Here is a 26,114-nt window from a genome sequence, read left to right as displayed (position 1 = left end):
TCTAACTGCTTCAGCTTGTTTTGTAAATCATGGTCGCTCTCCTTTAATGATTTTATTTCTTCCTTATGTGCCCTTATTTCCTCCTTCTTTACTTCCACTGACTTTTCCAGTACCTGAGTTCTCAACATCAGGAGATCCATTTTTTTTTCCAAGGCTCCACAGGCCTCCCTTATCTCCCCTTGGTTAGTTTCAGAGATCGCAAAGGCCCTTTTAATGTCCTTTGACAGGGCCGAGAACACCTTCTCGATTGAAGAGTCTAAAATGTTTGGAGCCGAAACTGAGCCCGGGGTAGGAACCAATGACAGGGGGTAGGAGGGGTAATTCCTCACTTAACTCTGCTGCCAGTGCAGATGCTAAGAGATCCGAAGGATCCGGTGGTTTGGATCTAGTTCCTGAGTCTGGACAGTCTACCCCATGTCCCAAGTGCGAAAAATCCCAGTTCTTTATGCTCTCCCCACTTTAGTCTTTTTAAAGCTGCCCTTCTCATTCCCTTTTTCAATTTCAATTTTAGTGCTAGGCAGGGTTTGCCTCTCTTGATCCCTGCTTCGCCTCTTAGAACCAACTTTACTCTGGTCGGTTCCCTGTTGTTTCCCCCTCTACCGTTCCATGTCGATCCGCTCCTTCCCTGGGAGGTGGCTGGGCCACGACCCCCTCCCCTCGGTACTTTTGTGCTTCCTTTGTGGTCCTCGGCGTCTCCAAGCTCTCCCAGACAAGCTGCAGCCTGTCGGCGCTTCTGATGACTTAGCCATCTTCCCCTCGGACGCGTCTAAGCTCCCAGGAGGCCCGTCAGGAGCTCAGAAGGTAGCCCCCACATCTTGAGGGGCTATGGACATCAGGGCTAAAGGGGGCGGTGTGGACTCACCAGCTCAACGCTCCTGACGGAGACCCAGGGGAGTGCTTCAGCCATGTTCTCCCCAGAGCGCTCACTCCAGTGCTGATCTTGCAGGAAACACATTTAACCAGAGACAAATGCAGGGAATTATTTAGGAACACAAATGGGTCTCTCATTGTTTTTCAACCGAACACGACTTTAACACTAAGGGAGTGGCTCTCTTGTTCAAGCATCAGTTAACAAATAGCACAGAGGAGAGCGAGAAGTTGATATTGCAACAAAAGTTGGGCGTTATGAAAGAGAAATTCAAAGGCCTTTTACAATCTAGAGTTATCAATAGGTGGGAGGCGAGCAAGCTGGCCCCTTTTGAATATGGTGAAAGTTCAGCTTGGAAGGCCAAAAAAGATCAAACTAAGAACTACATTAAGGAAATTGAGTTAGACCAGTTAGGGGAAAGGACTACGTACAGAGAAAGAATAGACAGCGCTTTTTTGCAGTTTTTTACTCAGCTCTATACTGAAGAAGTAATTGTCGGGGAGGATATACTCCCTATTTTATCACAAGATCAGCAGCTTTGGCTGAATAGACCAATCACGTTAGGAGAAATAATAGCAGCTTTAAGGTGTAGTAAAGAGGGAAAGCCCCAGGTCCAGATGGTGTCCCGGGGGAACTGTACACATTTCTGGAGAATGTATTAGCGCCTTTCTTTTTAGAACTGTTTACTGGGGTATTTGGGAAGGGCTCCCCCATTCCAGCTTCCTGGAATCAGGCAAGTATTTCACTGATCTTCACATCAGGCAAAAACCCAGCCAGGTGTGAGTCATATAGACCTGTATCTCTGCTGAACTGCAACTACAACTTATATGCAAACATATTAGCAGACAGGCTAAGGCCCATATTTACACTTTTTTAGCGCCGCATTTGCACCGCTTTTGCATCAAAAAGTGATGCAAATGCGACTAAAAAAGTATAAATATGGGCCTAAATGTGTTAGTAAAAGGCTTGATCATGTGGGTCAGAAGGGCTTTATTAGGGGCAGATATTTACACAAACTCACTTTTGCCCTGATCGGGGCAATAGATTTGGCACCTACTTATAAGACCCTTTAGGTATCATAACTTTGGATGCCACAAAGGCTTTTGACAGGGTCAAAGGGGAATATCTAACTTTGATCTTGAGATATTATAATTTAGGCGACAGTTTTTCAAGGGCCATTAGACAGATCTATCATGTCTCCTCTGCAAGAATTCTGGTAAATGGGAACTCAACAGAGCCCTTTGGGATATCTAGAAGTACCAGGCACGGGTGCCTTTTGTCCCCGCTGTTGTTTGACCTATACATAGAACCCTTTGCTAGGAAAATAAGGCAGGATCCTGAAATAGTCCCCTTTAAGTGGAAGCACTGGGAGCGTAAAGTAGCAATGTATGCGGATGATTTAATGGAGTACACTACAGATCTGTCAACTGCATTTCAGGCACTCTTGAGACTCGCTGAGGATTTTGAGTATCAAGTAAACCCGGAGAAGACGGAAATAATGTCCTGGAGCCAGGAGGGTGATAAACGGCAAGGGAAGGCGGAAATGAGGCATCTAGGCCTAGTAATAACTCAGGGCATTGAACAAGTGAGGAATCAGAAAAAACTTCTGGAGGACTGCAGTAAGTTAATGAGGGGAAGGGCCCATCTCCCGTTAACGATACAGGGGAAAGTTAATTTAGTCAAGATGATAATTCTGCCCAAGATACATTTTATCCATAACTCTATCCTCCTCCAAAAGAATGGAAGATATCTCAACAAGACTCAGCAAGCAATAAACTCATTCATTTGGGCCTCCAAGGGTGCCAGGATTGCATGGAAAAAGCTGCGAAGGAGGAGAGAGAAGGGAGGTTTATCACTGCCGGACTTACAACTTTATGCATAGGTTTTCCAACTGAGGAACTCGAGTGTTGTTTGCCTCACCGGATGCTACAGCGATTGGTGCTATGTTTAGGGCTATGACAGAAACCGCCTCGGGAGCAGTTAACCATTTCGTTTAAAAATTTGGTGACCCAAAGTTCTTCAAGAAAGTAAAACTAAAGATCCTGAAAGATGTGGCGAAAAGTTGGTACCAGATTAAAACAGCAACTAAAATAGCCTACTACAGCCAGAATGCTCCAGTCTGGGAATCCCCAAGCACTCCAGAATGCTTAAAAGATGCACTAGCTAAACCAATAAGGGAAGCAGGTTTTGAGTTTTGGGGGCGACCTCTTAAGGGAAGGAGTGTTTGTAGGAGGCTGGACTGGCTTGTAGTGAGTACCAAGGGGTACTTGCACCTTGCACCAGGCCCAGTTATCCCTTATTAGTGTATAGGGTGTCTAGCAGCTTAGGCTGATAGATAATGGTAGCTTAGCAGAGCAGCTTAGGCTGAACTAGGAGACGTGTGAAGCTACTACAGTACCACTTAGTGTCATATGCACAATATCATAAGAAAACACAATACACAGTTATACTAAAAATAAAGGTACTTTATTTTTATGACAATATGCCAAAGTATCTTAGAGTGTACCCTCAGTGAGAGGATAGGAAATATACACAAGATATATATACACAATAGCAAAAATATGCAGTATAGTCTTAGAAAACAGTGCAAACAATGTATAGTTACAATAGGATGCAATGGGGAAACATAGGGATAGGGGCAACACAAACCATATACTCCAAAAGTGGAATGCGAACCACGAATGGACCCCAAACCTATGTGACCTTGTAGAGGGTCGCTGGGACTATTAGAAAATAGTGAGAGTTAGAAAAATAACCCTCCCCAAGACCCTGAAAAGTGAGTGCAAAGTGCACTAAAGTTCCCCTAAGGACAAAGAAGTCGTGTTAGAGGAATAATGCAGGAAAGACACAAACCAGCAATGCAACAACTGTGGATTTCCAATCTAGGGTACCTGTGGAACAAGGGGACCAAGTCCAAAAGTCACAAGCAAGTCGGAGATGGGCAGATGCCCAGGAAATGCCAGCTGTGGGTGCAAAGAAGCTTCTACTGGACAGAAGAAGCTGAGGTTTCTGCAGGAACGAAAAGGCCTAGAGACTTCCCCTTTGGTGGACGGATCCCTCTTGCCGTGGAGAGTCGTGCAGAAGTGTTTTGCCAACGAAAGAACGGCAACAAGCCTTGCTAGCTGCAAATCTTGCGGTTAGCGTTTTTGGACAATGCTGAGGCCCAGGAGGGACCAGGAGGTCGCAAATTGGACCAGCAGAGAGAAGGGACGTCGAGCAAGACAAGGAGCCCTCTCAGAAGCCGGTAGCTCCCGAAGAAGTGCCAGAAACAGGCACTACAAGTATGCGTGAAACGATGCTCGCCGAAGTTGCACAAAGGAGTCCCACGTCGCCGGAGACCAACTTAGAAAGTCGTGCAATGCAGGTTAGAGTGCCGTGGACCCAGGCTTGGCTGTGCACAAAGGATTTCCGCCGGAAGTGCACAGGGGCCGGAGTAGCTGCAAAGTCTCGGTTCCCAGCAATGCAGCCCAGCGAGGTGAGGCAAGGACTTACCTCCACCAAACTTGGACTGAAGAGTCACAGGACTGTGGGGGTCACTTGGACAGAGTTGCTGGATTCGAGGGACCTCGCTCGTCGTGCTGAGAGGAGACCCAAGGGACCGGTAATGCAGCTTTTTGGTGCCTGCGGTTGCAGGGGGAAGATTCCGTCGACCCACGGGAGATTTCTTCGGAGCTTCTGGTGCAGAGAGGAGGCAGGCTACCCCCACAGCATGCACAAGCAGGAAAACAGTCGAGAAGGCGGCAGGATCAGCGTTACAGAGTTGCAGTAGTCGTCTTTGCTACTATGTTGCAGGTTTGCAGGTTTGCAGGCTTCCAGCGCGGTCAGCAGTCGATTCCTTATCAGAAGGTGAAGAGAGAGATGCAGAGGAACTCGGATGAGCTCTTGCATTCGTTATCTGAAGTTTCCCCAGAGACCCTAAATAGCCAGAAAAGAGGGTTTGGCTACTTAGGAGAGAGGATAGGCTACTAACACCTGAAGGAGCCTATCAGAAGGAGTCTCTGACGTCACCTGGTGGCACTGGCCACTCAGAGCAGTCCAGTGTGCCAGCAGCACCTCTGTTTCCAAGATGGCAGAGGTCTGGAGCACACTGGAGGAGCTCTGGACACCTCCCAGGGGAGGTGCAGGTCAGGGGAGTGGTCACTCCCCTTTCCTTTGTCCAGTTTCGCGCCAGAGCAGGGCTAAGGGGTCCCCTGAACCGGTGTAGACTGGCTTATGCAGAATTGGGCACCTCTGTGCCCAACAAAGCATTTCCAGAGGCTGGGGGAGGCTACTCCTCCCCTGCCTTCACAGCATTTTCCAAAGGGAGAGGGTGTAACACCCTCTCTCAGAGGAAGTTCTTTGTTCTGCCATCCTGGGCCAGGCCTGGCTGGACCCCAGGAGGGCAGATGCCTGTCTGAGGGGTTGGCAGCAGCAGCAGCTGCAGTGAAACCCCAGGAACGGCAGTTTGGCTGTACCAGGGTCTGTGCTACAGACCACTGGGATCATGGGATTGTGCCAACTATGCCAGGATGGCATAGAGGGGGCAATTCCATGATCATAGACATGTTACATGGCCATATTCGGAGTTACCATTGTGAAGCTACATATAGGTAGTGACCTATATGTAGTGCACGCGTGTAATGGTGTCCCCGTACTCACAAAGTTCAGGGTATTTGCTCTGAACAATGTGGGGGCACCTTGGCTAGTGCCAGGGTGCCCTCACACTAAGTAACTTTGCACCTAACCTTTACCAGGTAAAGGTTAGACATATAGGTGACTTATAAGTTACTTAAGTGCAGTGTAAAATGGCTGTGAAATAACGTGGACGTTATTTCACTCAGGCTGCAGTGGCAGGCCTGTGTAAGAATTGTCAGAGCTCCCTATGGGTGGCAAAAGAAATGCTGCAGCCCATAGGGATCTCCTGGAACCCCAATACCCTGGGTACCTCAGTACCATATACTAGGGAATTATAAGAGTGTTCCAGTAAGCCAATGTAAATTGGTAAAAATGGTCACTAGCCTGTTAGTGACAATTTGGAAAGAAATGAGAGAGCATAACCACTGAGGTTCTGATTAGCAGAGCCTCAGTGAGACAGTTAGTCACTACACAGGTAACACATTCAGGCACACTTATGAGCACTGGGGCCCTGGGTTACCAGGGTCCCAGTGACACATACAACTAAAACAACATATATACAGTGAAAAATGGGGGTAACATGCCAGGCAAGAGGGTACTTTCCTACACAACCCCCCCCCAAACGAAGGACAATAAGACTAGCCATGACCTGATGAGTCTTCATTGTCTAAGTGGAAATATCTGGAGAGTCCATCTGCATTGGAGTGGCTACTCCCAGGTCTATGTTCCACTGTATAGTCCATTCCCTGTAGGGATATGGACCACCTCAACAATTTAGGATTTTCACCTTTCATTTGTTTTAGCCAAAGTAGAGGTTTGTGGTCTGTCTGAACAATGAAGTGAGTGCCAAACAGGTATGGCCTCAACTTCTTCAGTGCCCAGACCACAGCAAAGGCCTCCCTCTCAATGGCAGACCAACGCTTTTCTCTAGGGGTCAACCTCCTACTAATAAAAGCAACAGGTTGATCCTGGCCCTCAGAATTAAGTTGTGATAGGACTGCCCCTACTCCTAATTCAGATGCATCAGTTTGGACATAGAATTTTTTAGAGTAACAAGGGCTTTTCAGGACAGGTGCAGAGCACATGGCCTGCTTCAGCTCCTCAAAAGCTTTCTGACAGTTTGCTGTCCATAATACCTTTTTAGGCATTTTCTTGGATGTGAGGTCATTAAGAGGGGCTGCAATGGAGCCATAGTTCTTAATGAACCTCCTGTAATACCCAGTGAGGACTAGGAAGGCTCTCACCTGAGTCTGAGTGGTAGGGGGAACCCAATCAATAATTGTTTGGATTTTCCCCTGAAGTGGTGCAATCTGTTCCCCACCAACAAGGTGTCCCAGATAAACCACCTTACCCTGCCCTACTGGCACTTTGAAGCCTTGATAGTGAGGCCTGCCTTTTGCAGAGCCTCCAAAACTTTCCATAGGTGGACCAGGTGATCATCCCAGCTGGAGCTAAAGACAGCTATATCGTCCAAATATGCTGCACTGAAAGCTTCCAGCCCTTGCAGGACAGTGTTCACCAACCTCTGAAAAGTGGCAGGTGCATTTTTCAAACCAAAAGGCATTACAGTAAACTGGTAATGTCCTCCAATGGTAGAAAATGCAGTCTTAGGTTTAGCATCTTCTGACAATTTGATCTGCCAATACCCTACAGTCAAATCAAAAGTGCTTAGATACTTGGCAGATGCCAGTGTATCTATGAGCTCATCTGCCCTGGGTATAGGGTGAGCATCAGTTTTGGTTACCAAGTTGAGACCTCTATAGTCTACACAAAACCGCATTTCCTTCTTTCCATCTTTGGAATGGGGTTTTGGTACCAGTACCACAGGAGAAGCCCATGGACTGTCAGAGTGCTCAACCACTCCTAGTTCTAACATTTTCTGGACCTCTTGCTTTATGCAGTCCCTGACATGGTCAGGCTGCCTATAGATCTTACTTTTGACAGGTAAACTGTCTCCAGTATCTATAGTGTGCTCACACCAAGAAGTGGTACCTGGCACAGTAGAGAAGAGTTCATAGAATTGATCTAGGAGATTTATGCAATTATCTTTCTGCTCAGCAGTAAGACAATCAGCCAAAACTACACCTTCCACAAGAGCATCTTGTTCTGTGGAAGAGAAGAGATCAGGTAGAGGATCACTGTCTTCTTCCTGTCCCTCATCAGTTGCCATGAGCAGGGTGAGATCAGCCCTGTCATAGTAGGGTTTCAGGCGGTTGACATGGAGCACCCTAAGGGGACTCCTGGCAGTGCCTAAGTCAACTAAATAGGTGACTTCTCCCTTCTTTTCAACAATTGTGTGGGGACCACTCCATTTGTCTTGGAGTGCTCTTGGGGCCACAGGCTCCAAGACCCACACTTTCTGCCCTGGTTGGTACTGAACCAAAACAGCCTTCTGATCATGCCATTGCTTCTGGAGCTCTTGGCTGGCCTGAAGGTTTTTACTGGCCTTTTTCATGTACTCAGCCATCCTTGATCTGAGGCCAAGTACATAATCCACAATATCCTGCTTAGGAGCTTTTAAAGGTTGTTCCCAACCCTCCTTTACAAGTGTGAGTGGAACCCTAACAGGGTGTCCAAAAAGAAGTTCAAAGGGGCTGAAGCCCACTCCTTTCTGGGGTACCTCCCTGTAGGCAAAAAGGAGGCATGGTAGAAGGATATCCCATCTCCTGCAGAGTTTTTCAGGGAGACCCATAATCATGCCTTTGAGAGTTTTATTAAATCTCTCCACCAGTCCATTTGTTTGTGGATGATAGGGTGTTGTGAACTTGTACGTTACATCACACTCCTTCCACATGGCCTTTAAGTATGCAGACATGAAATTGCTTCCCCTGTCTGATACTACTTCCTTTGGGAAGCCCACCCTGGAAAATATTCCCAGGAGGGCCTTTGCCACTGCAGGTGCTGTAGTGGTCCTTAAAGGAATAGCTTCAGGATATCTTGTGGCATGGTCCACTACCACCAAGATAAATCTATTGCCTAAAGCAGTAGGAGGGTCAAGGGGGCCAACTATGTCAACCCCTACCCTTTCAAAGGGAACCCCAACCACAGGCAGTGGAATAAGGGGTGCCTTTGGGGTGCCACCTGTCTTGCCACTGGCTTGACAGGTTTCACAGGACTTACAAAATTCCTTTGTGTCCTCAGACATCCTAGGCCAATGAAACAATGGAACCAATCTGTCCCAAGTTTTCATTTGACCCAGGTGTCCAGCTAGGGGAATGTCATGTGCCAGGGTTAGGAGGAACTTTCTGTACTCCTGAGGAATCACTAATCTCCTGGCAGCTCCAGGTTTAGGATCCCTATGCTCAGTGTACAAGAGGTTGTCCTCCCAGTAAACTCTGTGAGAGTCACTGACATCCCCATTAGCCTGTTTGACAGCTTGCTGTCTGAGACCCTCTAATGTGGGACAGGTTTGCTGTGCCACACTCAGCTCCTCTCTGGCAGGCCCCCCTTCACCCAAAAGCTCAGCAGTGTCTGCTTCCAGCTCCTCTGGTGTAGGTTCTGCACAGGGAGGGAATTCTTCTTCCTCTGAAGTTGAATCCACTGTAGAGGGAGGGATAGTAGGAAGTGGTTTGCTTCTACTAGCCCTAGCTTTAGGGAGCACTTGGTCCATTGTTCCAGGATCCAAGCTTCCCTGTCCTTTTTGCTTTTTGGCCTGAGCCCTTGTCAAAGCAAAAATATGCCCTGGGATGCCCAGCATTGCTGCATGGGCCTCCAACTCCACATCTGACCAAGCTGATGTCTCCAAATCATTCCCTAATAGACAGTCTACAGGTAAATCTGAAGCTACCACAACTTTCTTTGGACCAGTAACCCCCCCCCCCAGTTGAGATTAACAACAGCCATGGGGTGGCTAAGTGTGTTGTTGTGAGCATCGGTTACTTGGTACTGGTGACCAAGTAGGTGTTGTTCAGGGTGGACCAGTTTCTCTATGACCATAGTAACACTGGCACCAGTGTCCCTGTAGGCCTGAACCTCAACACCATTTATTAGGGGTAGCTGCTTGTACTTATCCATATTAAGGGGACAAGCAACTAAGGTGGCTAAATCAATAGCCCCCTCAGAGACTAACACAGCCTCTGTGGCCTCCCTAACAAGGCCAACCCCAACTAAGTTACCAATAGTGAGCCCAGCTACTCCCTTGGATTGGCTATTAGTAGGTTTGCTCCCACCACCACTGCTATTAGTAGGGACACTAGGTGTAGCAGTAGGGGTTGTAGTGGTAGGAGGCTTGGTGCCTTTCTTTGGACAACTGAGATCTGTTGTCCAATGGCCTTTTATTTTACATAAATAGCACCATGGTTTCTTTTCCTTGTTCTGATTAAAAGAGGATTTGGGCCCACCACCCCCACCAGAGTGTTTTTGTGGGCCTGATGAAGACTCATTTTTAGATTTGTCCCCACCCTTGTCAGAAGACTTACCATCCTTCTTTTTGTTGCCATCTTTGTCACCCCCTGTATGAACTTTTCTGTTCACTCTTGTTCTGACCCATTTGTCTGCCTTCTTTCCCAATTCTTGGGGAGAGGTCAGATCAGAGTCCACCAAGTACTGGTGTAACAAATCAGACACACAATTATTAAGAATATGCTCTCTCAGGATCAAGTTATACAGGCTTTCAAAGTCAGTAACCTTACTGCCATGTAACCACCCCTCCAAGGCCTTCACTGAATGGTCAATGAAATCAACCCAGTCTTGTGAAGACTCCTTTTTGGTCTCTCTGAACTTTATCCTGTACTGTTCAGTGGTTAAGCCATAACCATCTAGGAGTGCATTCTTAAGAACTTGGAAATGATTAGCATCATTTTCTTTCACAGTAAGGAGCCTATCCCTACCTTTTCCACTAAATGATAGCCATAGGATAGCAGCCCACTGCCTTTGAGGGACATCCTGTACAACACAGGCCCTCTCAAGTGCAGCAAACCACTTGTTAATGTCATCCCCCTCCTTATAAGGGGGAACTATCTTATGCAGATTCCTGGAATCATGCTCTTTTGCAGGATGACTATGGGGAATACTGCTGCTGCCACCATGGGTTTCTAAACCCAGTTTCTGTCTCTCCTTCTCTACTTCTAAAGTCTGTCTATCTAAATCCAGCTGTTGCTTCTTGAGCTTCAGTCTGGTTTGTTCCACTCTCAATCTATTGAGCTCCCTTTCTAACAATCTGTCATCAGGGTGGGTGGGAGGGACATGCCTTGAAACAGAAGTATGGTGAGAATGGACAGAAGGAGACCTGTCCCTTACAGAAGCCACCTAACAGCTTGGCTAACAGAAACATCACTACCAGTATGGTGAGAATAAATGCTTTTGCTATGATGTGAGACAACACTATTTATATGGTGTGGCTCATCATCATTACCAACTATGCTAGACTGTCTAGTAATGGGCAGGCTAGGAAGTTTCTTTCCTGAATCTTTTCCTGGGGGAGTCCCTGGATCAGATTGAGAACCATTAGCTACTTTTTCAACAGATTGGGCACTTATGGCCTTATCCTGTACTCTAAGCATGTTAATTAACAGTTCTAAGGAAGGATTCTTCCCTACACTCAAACCTCTCTCTATGCAGAGACTCCTTGCTCTTTTCCAGCTAAGGTGATCATATGCAAGTTTGGACAGATCAACATTTTGGCCTGTGCCAGACATTTTTAGAGAGAGTTAAAGTGATAGTAAAAGATAAAAAGTTTGTCAGAGCTTTTAGAAAGACAGAGAAAAAAAACTTTTTTAAACTTTTAAGAACTTTTTTTGAAAGTTTAGAAGTACTTTTCAGCACTTAGAAAAGAGTGAAAAGAGGAAATGCAAAACTTTTTGGCTATGTGTATATACACTGACCTTGTTTTGTATATTTTTCTCTTATGAAAAGTACAATGACAAGAGTGGTAAGTAGTCTCAAATCACTTATCCCACCGCTGCACAACCAATGTAGGAGGCTGGACTGGCTTGTAGTGAGTACCAAGGGGTACTTGCACCTTGCACCAGGCCCAGTTATCCCTTATTAGTGTATAGGGTGTCTAGCAGCTTAGGCTGATAGATAATGGTAGCTTAGCAGAGCAGCTTAGGCTGAACTAGGAGACGTGTGAAGCTACTACAGTACCACTTAGTGTCATATGCACAATATCATAAGAAAACACAATACACAGTTATACTAAAAATAAAGGTAATTTATTTTTATGACAATATGCCAAAGTATCTTAGAGTGTACCCTCAGTGAGAGGATAGGAAATATACACAAGATATATATACACAATAGCAAAAATATGCAGTATAGTCTTAGAAAACAGTGCAAACAATGTATAGTTACAATAGGATGCAATGGGGAAACATAGGGATAGGGGCAACACAAACCATATACTCCAAAAGTGGAATGCGAACCACGAATGGACCCCAAACCTATGTGACCTTGTAGAGGGTCGCTGGGACTATTAGAAAATAGTGAGAGTTAGAAAAATAACCCTCCCCAAGACCCTGAAAAGTGAGTGCAAAGTGCACTAAACTTCCCCTAAGGACAAAGAAGTCGTGTTAGAGGAATAATGCAGGAAAGACACAAACCAGCAATGCAACAACTGTGGATTTCCAGTCGAGGGTACCTGTGGAACAAGGGGACCAAGTCCAAAAGTCACAAGCAAGTCGGAGATGGGCAGATGCCCAGGAAATGCCAGCTGCGGGTGCAAAGAAGCTTCTACTGGACAGAAGAAGCTGAGGTTTCTGCAGGAACGAAAAGGGCTAGAGACTTCCCCTTTGGTGGACGGATCCCTCTCGCCGTGGAAAGTCGTGCAGAAAGAACGCCAACAAGCCTTGCTAGCTGCAAATCGTGCGGTTAGCATTTTTGGACGCTGCTGAGGCCCAGGAGGGACCAGGAGGTAGCAAATTGGACCAGCAGAGAGAGGGGGCGTCGTGCAAGACAAGGAGCCCACTCTGAAGCCAGTAGCACCCGGAGAAGTGCCAGAAATAGGCACTACGAGGATGTGTGAAACTGTGCTCGCCGAAGTTGCACAAAGGAGTCCCACGTCGCCGGAGACCAACTTAGAAAGTCGTGCAATGCAGGTTAGAGTGCCGTGGACCCAGGCTTGGCTGTGCACAAAGGATTTCCGCCGGAAGTGCACAGGGGCCGGAGTAGATGCAAAGTCGCGGTTCCCAGCAATGCAGCCCAGCGAGGTGAGGCAAGGACTTACCTCCACCAAACTTGGACTGAAGAGTCACTGGACTGTGGGGGTCACTTGGACAGAGTTGCTGGATTCGAGGGACCTCGCTCGTCGTGCTGAGAGGAGACCCAAGGGACCGGTAATGCAGCTTTTTGGTGCCTGCGGTTGCAGGGGGAAGATTCCGTCGACCCACGGGAGATTTCTTCGGAGCTTCTGGTGCAGAGAGGAGGCAGGCTACCCCCACAGCATGCACAAGCAGGAAAACAGTCGAGAAGGCGGCAGGATCAGCGTTACAGAGTTGCAGTAGTCGCCTTTGCTACTATGTTGCAGGTTTGCAGGCTTCCAGCGCGGTCAGCAGTCGATTCCTTATCAGAAGGTGAAGAGAGAGATGCAGAGGAACTCGGATGAGCTCTTGCATTCGTTATCTGAAGTTTCACCAGAGACAGAGACCCTAAATAGCCAGAAAAGAGGGTTTGGCTACTTAGGAGAGAGGATAGGCTACTAACACCTGAAGGAGCCTATCAGAAGGAGTCTCTGACGTCACCTGGTGGCACTGGCCACTCAGAGCAGTCCAGTGTGCCAGCAGCACCTCTGTTTCCAAGATGGCAGAGGTCTGGAGCACACTGGAGGAGCTCTGGACACCTCCCAGGGGAGGTGCAGGTCAGGGGAGTGGTCACTCCCCTTTCCTTTGTCCAGTTTCGCGCCAGAGCAGGGCTAAGGGGTCCCCTGAACCGGTGTAGACTGGCTTATGCAGAATTGGGCACCTCTGTGCCCAACAAAGCATTTCCAGAGGCTGGGGGAGGCTACTCCTCCCCTGCCTTCACACCATTTTCCAAAGGGAGAGGGTGTCACACCCTCTCTCAGAGGAAGTTCTTTGTTCTGCCATCCTGGGCCAGGCCTGGCTGGACCCCAGGAGGGCAGATGCCTGTCTGAGGGGTTGGCAGCAGCAGCAGCTGCAGTGAAACCCCTGGAAGGGCAGTTTGGCAGTACCAGGGTCTGTGCTACAGACCACTGGGATCATGGGATTGTGCCAACTATGCCAGGATGGCATAGAGGGGGCAATTCCATGATCATAGACATGTTACATGGCCATATTCGGAGTTACCATTGTGAAGCTACATATAGGTAGTGACCTATATGTAGTGCACGCGTGTAATGGTGTCCCCGCACTCACAAAGTTCAGGGAATTGGCTCTGAACAATGTGGGGGCACCTTGGCTAGTGCCAGGGTGCCCTCACACTAAGTAACTTTGCACCTAACCTTTACCAGGTAAAGGTTAGACATGTAGGTGACTTATAAGTTACTTAAGTGCAGTGTAAAATGGCTGTGAAATAACGTGGACGTTATTTCACTCAGGCTGCAGTGGCAGGCCTGTGTAAGAATTGTCAGAGCTCCCTATGGGTGGCAAAAGAAATGCTGCAGCCCATAGGGATCTCCTGGAACCCCAATACCCTGGGTACCTCAGTACCATATACTAGGAAATTATAAGGGTGTTCCAGTAAGCCAATGTAAATTGGTAAAAATGGTCACTAGCCTGTTAGTGACAATTTGGAAAGAAATGAGAGAGCATAAGCACTGAGGTTCTGATTAGCAGAGCCTCAGTGAGACAGTTAGTCACTACACAGGTAACACATTCAGGCACACTTATGAGCACTGGGGCCCTGGGTTACCAGGGTCCCAGTGACACATACAACTAAAACAACATATATACAGTGAAAAATGGGGGTAACATGCCAGGCAAGATGGTACTTTCCTACAGTGTTACTCCCCTGGGAAGAATTAAATGAGAAAACCTGGGGCGCTTTGTCCAGATTTAAATGCATTCAGTTGAAATGTTGGTTACAGACCATTCAAATGAGTCGGTGCCGGAAAACCCTCGAGCAGAGAACCTGCTCAGTGGCTACCCTAGCAGTAATAAGGTGTCAGTCTAGTATTGGGAGATTCTGGAGTTCAAACTGCCTATCTTTGGGAAGGCACTATATAGCGGAAGCAGATACAGACGGGGTGGCAAGATCAATGAAAATCTTGTTCGATGTAGTAAATCCTGCTGCTTTGAGGAAAAATCATTTGTACTCAATACATAGAGCTTATATCTCCCCGGCAAAGCTTACCAAAATAAAGAAAGGGGAAGTGGTGAATTGTGCTAAATGTGGGGCTCCAAATGCTACAGACATCCACATGTTTATGGAGTGCCAGCTATTGACTCCTTCTCGGCTGATGTGCTGGGAACGCTCTCGGAGATATTGGGGAGGGAGATTTCGGTGAGTCTCCCCCTTATCATTTTCGCGAAGCCACAAGATCTCCAGGGTTGGACCAAAGAAAAGAGGAACTTAGGTCCAGATGTAGCAATGTCAGAATCACAAATCCTGATGCAGAACGGTGTCTCAGACACCGTCTGTGACTCGCTATGGGGTCGCAAAGACCCACCTTATTAATATTAATGAGGTGGGTCGCATTTTTCGACCCCATACCGGGTCCCTGCACTCACAGGGATGGTGGCCTGCTGAAGTCAGCAGACCTCCATGCATGTGACTGCTTTTTAAATAAAGCAGTTTTTTATTTTTATTTTGCAGCCCGTTTTCCTTAAAGGAAAACGAGTTGCAAAATAAAAAAAATAACGAAACCATCCGGTTTCGTTTATTCAGAGTAGGCAGTGGTCCATTGGACCACTGCCTGCTCTGAAAAAACCTTTTGGGCAACATTCACAAAGGGGAAGGGGTCCCATTGGGACCCCTTCCCTTTTGCGAATGAGTTACCACCAGTGTGACACTGGTGGTAACTGCGAATTGTTTGACAACCGCATTCGCGGTCACAAAGCAATTCTGCATTGCGATGCGAGTCGCAAATAGGAAGGGAACACGCCTTCCTATTTGCGAGTCGCATTCACAATTTGCAAGTCGGTACCGACTCGCAAATTGTGAACATGCATCGTAGAAGGCTGTTTGCATGGCGCAAACTGCGATTTTCGCAGTTTGCACCATGCAAACAGCTTACTACATCTGACCCTTACTGTTTTACTCCATTCTTTTGGCAAGAAGGGAGATCTGCTTAAAATGGGTTGCAGTGTCGCCTCCCATATACAGGAGTTGGCTCGACGCCCTTCTGTACCCGGCACAATTAGATGCAAAGGTGGGTGGCCCTGAGCAGAGGCAGAAAAAGGAGAAGATATGGGCCCCCCTTTTGGGTTGGGGGGGTATAATCCTAGAATTTAGAGGTCTTGGCGAGGTTTTGGAGTGGGTAAAAGTCAGAGACAAACTCTAATGACTAAAATGCCCGTCTTTTTCCACCTGTCAGCCACGAGATTAGAGGTGTTCTAGCACCTTAGGCTGATAGAAGGTAGCTGTGGCAGAGCAGCTTAGGCTGAACTAGGAGACATCTCCTACTATACCACTTATATCACATAGCACAATATCACAAGAAAACACAGTACTCAGAGTTACTAAAAATAAATGTACTTTATTTTAGTGACAATGGCGGTGATTCTAACCGCGGCGGGCGGCGGACGCCGCCCGCCATGCGGTTACCGCCAAATGACCGCACCGCGGTCACAAGACCGCAGCGGCCATTCTGGCTTTCCCGCTGTGCTGGCGGGCGACCGCCAAAAGGCCGCCCGCCAGCACAGCGGGAAAGACCCAGCAACGATGAAGCCGGCTCCGAATGGAGCCGGCGGAGTTGCTGGAGTGCGACGGGTGCAGTAGCACCCGTCGCGAATTTCAGTGTCTGCTAGGCAGACACTGAAATTCCTTTTGGGGCCCTCTTACGGGGGCCCCTGCAGTGCCCATGCCAATGGCATGGGCACTGCAGGGGCCCCCAGGGGCCCCGCGGCACCCCCTACCGCCATCCTGTTCCTGGCGGGAGACCCGCCAGGAACAGGATGGCGTTAGGGGGTGTCAGAATCCCCATGGCGGCGGAGCGCGCTCCGCCGCCATGGAGGATTCTCAAGGGCAGCGGAAAGTCGGTGGGACACCGCCGACTTTCCGTTTCTGGCCGCGGCTGAACCGCCGCGGTCAGAATGCCCAGCGGTGCACCGCCAGCCTGTTGGCGGTGCTACCGCGGTCATTCGCCCTGGCGGTTTTTACCGCCAGGGTTAGAATGACCCCCAATATGTCAAAAATATCTCAGAGGATATACTCCCTTAGGAGGTAAGTATTATACACAAAATATATACACAAAGCAAAATCGGGTAAGTAAACAGTCAGGAAAGTAGTGCAAACACTGTAGGACACATTAGAATGCAATAGGGAAGAATAGGCCTGGGGGCAACACAAACCATATACTCCAAAAGTGGAATGTGAACCACAAATGGACCCCAGGCCTAGTGTAGTGTGTAGAGGGTCGCTGGGAGTGTAAGAAAACACTAAGGGTGTCCAAGATACCCCACCCCAAGACCCTGAAAAGTAGGAGTAAAGTTATCCTACTCCCCCAGAAAGACAGTAAAGTCGAGATAGGGGATTCTGCAAGGACAACAACTGACTGCAAAGCATTGAAGACGGATTCCTGGACCTGAGGACCTGTAAAGGAAGGAGACCAAGACCAAGAGTCACGCAAGTGTCTGGGGGAGCAGGAGCCCACTAAACCCCAGAAGAAGGTGCAAAAGGGCTGCCTATGGGTGGAAGAAGCCAAAGATTCTACAACAACAGAAGATGCCTGGAACTTCTCATTTGGTCAGAAGATGTGGCACGGCATGCTGGAGGAGGAAGAGTTGTTTCCACACAGAAAGACCGCAAACAAGCCTTGTTAGCTGCAAGAGTAGCGTTTGAAGGTTTTGGGTGCTGCCAGGGCCCAGGAAGGACCAGGAGGTTGCCCCTTGGAGGAGGAGACAGAGGGGTACTCAAAAACATGGAGAGCCCACGCAGAAGCAGGCAGCTCCCGCAGAAGTACCTGAACAGGCATTCAGAAGATCTGAGCATCACTGTCAACTCAGCACAACAAAATGGAGTCCCACGAAGTCGGAGTCCAACTCAGCGAGATGGGTAATGCAGGACTGAGTGTGGGGACCTGGGCTAGGCTGTGCATGAAGGAAGTCTTGCAAAAGTGCACAGAAGCCCTAGCAGCTGCAGTTCACGCAGTACACAGGAGTACTGTCTGGCGTGGGGAGGCAAGGACTTACCTCCACCAAATTTGGACAGAAGGGCCACTGGACTGTCGGGGAAACTTGGACCCAGCTCCTGTGTTCCATGGACCAAGTTCGTCAGGATGAGAGGGGACCCAGAGGATCAGTGACGCAGAAGTTTGGTGCCTGCATTGGCAGGGGGAAGATTCTGTAGACTCACAGGAGATTTCCTCTTGGCTTCCAGTGCAGGGAGAAGGCAGACAGCCCTCAGAGCATGCACCACCAGGAAACAGTCGAGAAAGCCGGCAGGATGAGGGGCTACAATGTTGCTGGTAGTCTTCTTGCTACTTTGTTGCAGTTTTGCAGGAGTCCTGAAGCAGTCAGCAGTCGATCCTTGGCAGAAGTCGAAGAGGGAAGTGCAGAGGAACTCTGGTGAGCTCTTGCATTCGTTATCTGGTGAGATACCCACAGGAGAGACCCTAAATAGCCCTCAGAGGAGGATTGGCTACAGAGAAAGGTAAGCACCTATCAGGAGGGGTCTCTGACGTCATCTGCTGGCACTGGCCACTCAGAGCTGTCCATTGTTCCCTCACACCTCTGCATCCAATATGGCAGAGGTCTGGGACACACTGGAGGAGCTCTGGTCTCTGGGAGGTGCTGGACAGGGGAGTGGTCACTCCCCTTTCCTTTGTCCAGTTTCGCGCCCTTCACACCTATTTCCAAAGGGAGAGGGTGTAACACCCTCTCTCAGAGGAAATCCTTTGTTCTGCCTTCCTGGGACTGGGCTGTCCAGGCCCCAGGGGTGCAGAAACCTGTCTTAGGGTTGGCAGCAGTAGTAGCTGCAGAGAAAACCCCAGAAAGTTAGTTTGGCAGTACCCAGGCTCTATGCTGGAAACCCGGGGATGCATGGAATTGTCCCCTGAATACCAGAATAGTATTGGAGTGACAATTCCATGATCCTAGACATGTTACATGGCCATGTTCGGAGTTACCATTGTGACGCTGCATATAGGTATTGACCTATATGTAGTTCACGCGTGTAATGGTGTCGACGCGCTCACAAAGTCTGGGGAAATGGCCCTGAACAATGTGGGGGCATCTTGGCTAGTGCCAGGGTGTCCTCACACTAAGTAACTTGTCACCCAACCTTCACTAAGTGAGGGTTAGACATATAGGTGACTTATAAGTTACTTAAGTGCAGTGTCAAATGGCTGTGAAATAACGTGGACATTATTTCACTAAGGCTGCAGTGGCAGTCCTGTGTAAGAATTGTCTGAGCTCCCTTTGGATGGCAAAAGAAATGCTGCAGCCCATAGGGATCTCCTGGAACCCCAATACCCTGGGTACCTAGGTGCCATATACTAGGGAATTATAAGGGTGTTCCAGTGTGCCAATGAGAATTGGTAAAATTGGTCACTAGCCTGCAGTGACAATTTTAAAAGCAGAGAGAGCATAAACACTGAGATTCTGGTTAGCAGAGCCTCAGTGATACAGTTAGGCACCACACAGGGAACACATACAGGGCATACTTTATGAGCACTGGGGCCCTGGCTAGCAGGGTTCCAGTGACACAGGCAAAACCAAACATATATATAGTAAAAATGGGGGTAACATGCCAGGCAAGATGGTACTTTCCTACAGACACCAACAGGGGATTCCTGGACCTGACGACCTGTGGAAGAAGGGTTCCAAGTCCAAGAAGCACAGAAGAGTCCAGGGAGAACAGGAGCCCCTGCTAACCCGGATGAAGGTGCAAAAGAGGAACCACCTTTGAAGAACAACAGTCAGTACTGCAACCAAGAAGAGGAATGTGGGTTCCTGGTTGGTGCAGATGATGTCCCACACCGGATGGATGATTGCAATCTGGTTTGCATCACTGGTTTCCACCAACAAGCCTTGGCACATGCAAAGATCATGGTTAGTGGAAAATTGGGCGCTACCCAGGACCAGGAGGGACCTGGTGGACTCTACCCAGGAGGGGGATTCAGAAGGGGCTCTCAGGAACTCAGAGAGCCCTAAGAAGACCAGGTAGTGTGCACAGGAGTCCCATAGCACAGGGACAAAGGAGGTGCAAAAGGAGGCCCATGCAGCACTACAACAAAGGGTCCCACGCCACTGGAGAACCACTCAGGAAGCTGTGCATCACAGGAAAGAGTGCTGGGGGCCGGAGCTGCATGGTGCATGAAGAACTTCATGGAAGGATGCCAGCAAGCTTTGGCAACTGCAAAGAATGCAGTGCATGGTGGTACTGTCCTGAGTGAGTAGGCAAGCTCATATCTCCACCAAATTTGGACAGTAGGACGTCAGGCCCGTCGGGACCACTTCATTCTACCATGCGTGATGCTGGATCCACGTAGCTCAGGAGGAGAGGGGATCCAAGCAGCCAGTCATTGTTGCAGTTGGTGCCTGCAGAAGCAGGGGAGTGACTCCTTCACTCCAAGGGAGATTCCTTTGTTCTTCTGGCAGGCTGAAGACAAGTCATCCTCCAAGGATGCACAACCTGGAAACAGTTGCAGTTGCTTACAGGAGCTGAAGATACAATGTTGAAGAAGTCATCTTTGCTTCTTTGTTGCAGTTTGTAGAGTTCCTGGACGGTCCATATGCAGTTTCTTCGGTGAGAAGGTTAAGTAAAGGATGCAGAGGATTTATGCTGGAGTCTTGCAATTCGAATCTGAAGAACCACCCAAGAGAGACATCCTAAATAGCCCTGAAAGCGGGATTGTTCAGCTAAACGGGTAATCACATATCAGGGGAGGGCTCTGACATCACCTGCTGGCACTGGCCACTCAGATGCTCCCAGAGTTCCCTGCCAACTTGGAATCCAAGATGGCAAAACCCAGGGACCCTCTGGAGGAGCTCTGAGAACCATCCCTGGGGTGGTGATGGACAGGGATGTGGTCACTCCCCTTTCCTTTATCCAGTGCCCTGCCAGAGCAGGGACTGGGGGTCCCTGAACCGGTGTAGACTGGATTATGCAAGGAGGGCACCATCTGTGCCCTTCATAGCATTTTCAGTGTCTTGGGGAGGCTACCCCTCCCAAGCCTGTAACACCTGTTTCCAAATGAAATGCTTTGTTTTGCATTCATTGGCTCGAGCTGCTTGAGCAGCAGGAGGGCAGACGCCTGTCTGAGAAGTGTCAGCAGCTTGGGCTGCCTGGAAAACCTCAGAAGGCCGTAATGGCAGTTCTGGGGGTCCTCTAGGGAGCCCCCAGAGTGCATGGAATCATACAACCAATGCTTGCAAAAGCATGGGGGTATGATAACTTCATCTTTGATACCAAACATGCCTATGTTCGGAGTTACTATTATGTAGCTGGACATAGGTATCAATCAATCAATCAATCTATTTGTAAAGCGCGCTACATACCCTTGAGGGTGCTGGTACTGCTCGAAGAGCCAGGTCTTGAGGAGTTTTCTGAAGGAAAGCAGGTCCTGGGTCTGTCTCAGGTCAGGTGGGAGGGTGTTCCAGGTCTTGGCGGCGAGGTAAGAGAACAATCTTATATTTTAGCCCCAAAGCATCATGATAAATGCAGTCATTAGAATGAATTCAAATAATATTTCAAAACGTCTTTCACCATAAATGGGTGCAGCAAGTGCTGTAACGTTGTAGAAAGTTTTTCACCATAAGTTGGTGCGGCGAATGCCGTATCTCCGGACACGTGTTTCTGGCTTTCGGCCGTCATCAGCGGAGAGCAAAGTGTGGCAGACAGAGTTGCTTGAAATGCCACCTAAACGTATTCTCAGACGTATCTCAAGATCAATTTTCAAAAATACTTCAGAAATTTATAAAACTTTTAAGACCAAGATCATAAACATCTGGTAAGCACTTTTAAAGTTATGATTTTTCAAAGTTTAGTAAAAATAGTCTTATGTGTGTAATAATGCACCTTTGGAATCAATGGGAAAAACTTAAAAAATTCATATAAAATCAGGCAATGCTCTCGCAGGTGTCACCTTCTGTTGTTAGGTCAAGGTCATCAAGATGTCTTGTGAACCAGCTGGAGAAGTTCAGGCGGTTGCTGGTTCAAGCAGGAGCAGTGGGTGAAAGTCTTGGCGCTTGTGCAGAATGGAGAAGGGGACCACTTGGAAACACCCTACACAGGTGGACTTAAAGGTAAGTCCGGTGGGTCCCCTTGGAGTGTAGAGGTTGCAAGGGCATAGGGACCCCTAGAGCAGATCTGGTTTTCCAATGAAAGGGGCCAAGGAGGCCAGGTGCTGTGCAGATAGGTCAGCCAATCGTTGTGTCCTAGATGCAGGTCACTTTGAGGGTGGATTTCAGGTCAGCAGAGCGACTCTGGGGGGTGATTCTTGGTTGTCCTGAAGTCCCTCCACTGGAGCTTGCATCAGGTTCTCGGAGAGTCCAAAATTGACTTTTCTTCTGGGTGTCTGACATTGGAGGTCAGGTACCCTGGGCTATGGCACACCTCAGTCACTGGAGGTCACAGTGCCAGCAAACTTGGCCCACTGGTAGGGTTTGTCCTACGGGTCTGTTGGGTGAAATGTGGTCCATCTGCTTGTGTGGTTCATTGGTCAGTGGCGGGTCAGTGAACTGGACTTAACCGGCTCTTGCCTGCTGGGTGCAGGGAGTGATGCCTTTCTAGAAGGTTGAGGGCCCTCTGGGGTTTCTTAGACTCCATCTGATGTCCAGTCAACCCCTCAGCGGTGATTGTGAGGTCCTGAGTGCAGCAGGCAGTGTTTGGTGCCTTTTTCTTCTTGCAGCAGGACTTCTGTCCCCGAGCCTTCGGTCTTCTTTGTTACTGGTCTCCTTGTGTCTATTGAATCCAATTTGCAGATCTAGGGATTCCCACTAAATACTGCATTTAGTGAGCATTAAGAGGAATACTTGGTAGTGACCAATGGGCCGTAACCTCAGGGTGCATACACCCACTATGTAACCACTTCCTGTGGGAAGCGGTCACATCCATGTGAGGAAGGGCCTCTTTTTGCATTGTCAGCCCCCACTTTTTGCATGGAAGTTGATGTGGTTTCAAACTGTAAGTGCCCTGGGCCCCTGCTAAACAGGTTCCAAGGGCCAGATCTCTTTCCCCAAAACTGTACTATGCATTTGCGCTTCAGGTACCCTTTTAAGTCCATAGTAAATGGTAGCCATATTAATCATGGTTTCAAGGAATAACTCAATAGGCCAGTATGTTAATACCTCTATGTGTCATCAGCTTTAGTAGCGTTACAAGCAGCTTTTCGGGACTCTAGCCTCTTTGTAAGGCGCTCTTTATTCACCTATCTGTTCCCTGTCCTCTTCCCCATATTATACTAGTTATTTTTATGTTTCTCGTGGATCATTCTCAATCTCATGATGGTCTTCACCCTCAAAGCCTGCTCCTTGCCATTTGAAGTCCTCCGGCATAATTTCACTTGTGGTGCTTTTTTCTGTCTGCGCTGCACCCATTGGAGACTTCCTCTTGGCTTTCGGCTTGTCTTATTACCTCTCGGGTGACGATACACAAATTCAGAGATTGTGAGCAGCCGAAAGCTTTTCTAAATTAGGTTAAAGTCTCACTTACGAAACCTAGAAAGGAGTCAGAACTAATCCTCGTTCACTTAATGTGGGACACTATGACTTTCTAATGGCCTCTGATGTCAATACGTTGGCTTGGTTAGTTTTACTAGCCGATCTACTAAGACTAATATAATTTGTGTGTTTAATCTGTGTATTGCCCAAATTAACTACCAGTCATGCTCCTTCCAGAAGTCTATCTGTACACAAGCAACCCTGGTGGCACCTTCTGTACTGTGACTCGGAGGCTATTCAGATGTTCAGTTCTTGCGAAATACATAATATACGCTCATGTTAGACATTTACCAAATGTATTTGAGTTTTGTATGTTTGACATACATAAAGAGCAAGGTGTTTGAATAAATATTTTTATTTAAAAGAGTAAACAATAAAGCCCACCCCTTGTCAGTTCCTTGGGTATAACTTCTGGTTATTTTTCTTTCTACACTGCATCAGTTGGAGATATCTCCTTGGCTTTAGCTTCTCTTATCATCTCTGCTGACGATACACAGATGTATTTGTGCATCGTCAGCAAAGAGATAAGGCGAGGCCGATAACTCTGCTATATGAAGTTAAAGTCTCACACACAACATTTGAAAAGTATCCTGAGGTAATCCTTATGTACGTAACTACGCACACTATGTCCTTTAATGTCAAGATGTTGGTGTCTTTTTGTACTAGTTTATCCAGTAAGGTTGATGTGATTTGTGTATTTAGTGTGTATTTCAGACAGACTCACTAACAATTGGTCCACATTGCGTTATATACATGTTATACGATAATCATATTAATACATGTGCAATGTGTTAATGTAGGAAAGTACCATCTTGCCTGGCATGTTACCCCCATATTTCACTGTATATATGTTGTTTTAGTTGTATGTGTCACTGGGACCCTGCCAGCCAGGGCCCCAGTGCTCATAAGTGTGCCCTGTATGTGTTCCCTGTGTGATGACTAACTGTCTCACTGAGGCTCTGATAACCACAACCTCAGTGGTTATGCTCTCTCTGCTTTCCAAATATGTCACTAACAGGCTAGTGACTAAATTTACCAATTTACATTGGCATACTGGTAGACCCATATAATTCCCAAGTATACAGTACTGAGATACCCAGGGTGTTCGGGTTCCAGGAGAACCCTATGGCTGCAGCATTTCTGTTGCCACCCATAGGGAGCTCTGACAATTCTTACACAGGCCTGCCAGTGCAGCCTGAGTGAAATAACGTCCACATTATTTCACAGCCATTTACCACTGCACTTAAGTAACTTATAAGTCACCTATATGTCTAACCTTTACCTGGTAAAGGTTGGGTGCTAAGTTACTTAGTGTGTGGGCACCCTGGCACTAGCCAAGGTGCCCCCACATCGTTCAGGCCAAATTCCCCGCACTTTGTGAGTGCGTGGACACCATTACACAGTGCACTGTACATAGGTCACTACCTATGTACAGTGTCACAATGGTAACTCCGAACATGGCCATGTAACATGTCTAAGATCATGGAATTGTCCCTCCAATGCCATTCTGGCATTGGGGGGACAATCCCATGATCCCCCGGGTCTCTAGCACAGAACTCGGGTACTGCTAAACTGCCTTTCCGGGGTCTTCACTGCAGCTGCTGCTGCTGCCAACCCCTCAGACAGGTTTCTGCCCTCCTGGGGTCCAGGCAGCCCTAGCCCAGGAAGGCAGACCAAAGGAATTCCTCTGAGAGAGGGTGTAACACCTTCTCCCTTTGGAAATAGGTGTGAAGGCGGGGGAGGAGTAGCCTCCCCCAGCCCCTGGAAATGCTTTGATGGGCACAGATTGTGCCCATCTCTGCATAAGCCAGTCTATACCGGTTCAGGGATCCCCCAGCCCTGCTCTGGCGCAAAACTGGACATAGGGAAGGGGAGGGACCACTCCCCTGACCTGCACCTCCCAGAGGAGGTGCCCAGAGCTCCTCCAGTGTGTCCCAGACCTCTGCCATCTTGGAAACAGAGGTGTATGTGGCACACTGGTTTGCTCTGAGTGGCCAGTGCCAGCAGGTGACGTCTGAGGCTCCTGCTGATAGGCTCTTACCTCTCTTGGTAGCCAATCCTCCTTCTTAGGTAGAGAAACCTCCTTTTCTGGCTATTTAGGGTCTCTGCTTTGGGGATCTCACCAGATAACGAACGCAAGAGCTCACCAGAGTTCCTCTGCATCTCCTTCTTCACCTTCTGCCAAAGGATCGACTGCTGACTGCTCAGGAAGCCTGCAAAACCGCAACAAAGTAGCAAGATGACTACTAGCAACCTTGTATTGCTTCATCCTGCCGGCTTTCTCGCCTGTTTTCAGGTGGTGAATGCTGTGGGGGTAGTCTGCCTCCTTCTTGCACCATGAGCTCTGAAGAACTCTCCAGTGGGTGGACGGAATCTTCCCCCTGCAACCGCAGGCACCAAAAGACTGCATCACCGGTCCTCTGGGTCCCCTCTCAGCACGACGAGCGTGGTCCCTGGAACTTAGCAACTCTGTCCAAGTGACTCCCACAGTCCAGTGACTCTTCAGTCCAAGTTTGGTGGAGGTAAGTCCTTGCCTCCCCACGCTAAACTGCATTGCTGGGTACCGAGTGATTTTCAGCTGCTCCGGCTACTGTGCACTCTTCTATGATTTCCTTCGTGCACAGCCAAGCCTGGGTCCCGACACTCTAACCTGCAGTGCTCAACCTTCTGAGTTGTCCTCCGGCATCGTGGGACTCCCTTTTGTGACTTCGGGTGGACTCCGGTTCACTTTTCTTCTAAGTGCCTGTTCAGGTACTTCTGTGGGTGCTGCCTGCTTCTGTGAGGGCTCCCTAACTTGCTGGGAACCCCCTCTAACTTCTCATAGACGTGGCGACATCCTGGTCCCTCCTGGGCCACAGCAGCATCCAAAAACCCTAACCGCAACCCTTGCAGCTAGCAAGGCTTGTTTGCAGTCTTTC

Source organism: Pleurodeles waltl, chromosome 5, assembly GCF_031143425.1.
Source record: "Pleurodeles waltl isolate 20211129_DDA chromosome 5, aPleWal1.hap1.20221129, whole genome shotgun sequence".
Taxonomy (NCBI): domain Eukaryota; kingdom Metazoa; phylum Chordata; class Amphibia; order Caudata; family Salamandridae; genus Pleurodeles; species Pleurodeles waltl.
Note: the sequence above shows the minus strand (reverse complement) of the source record.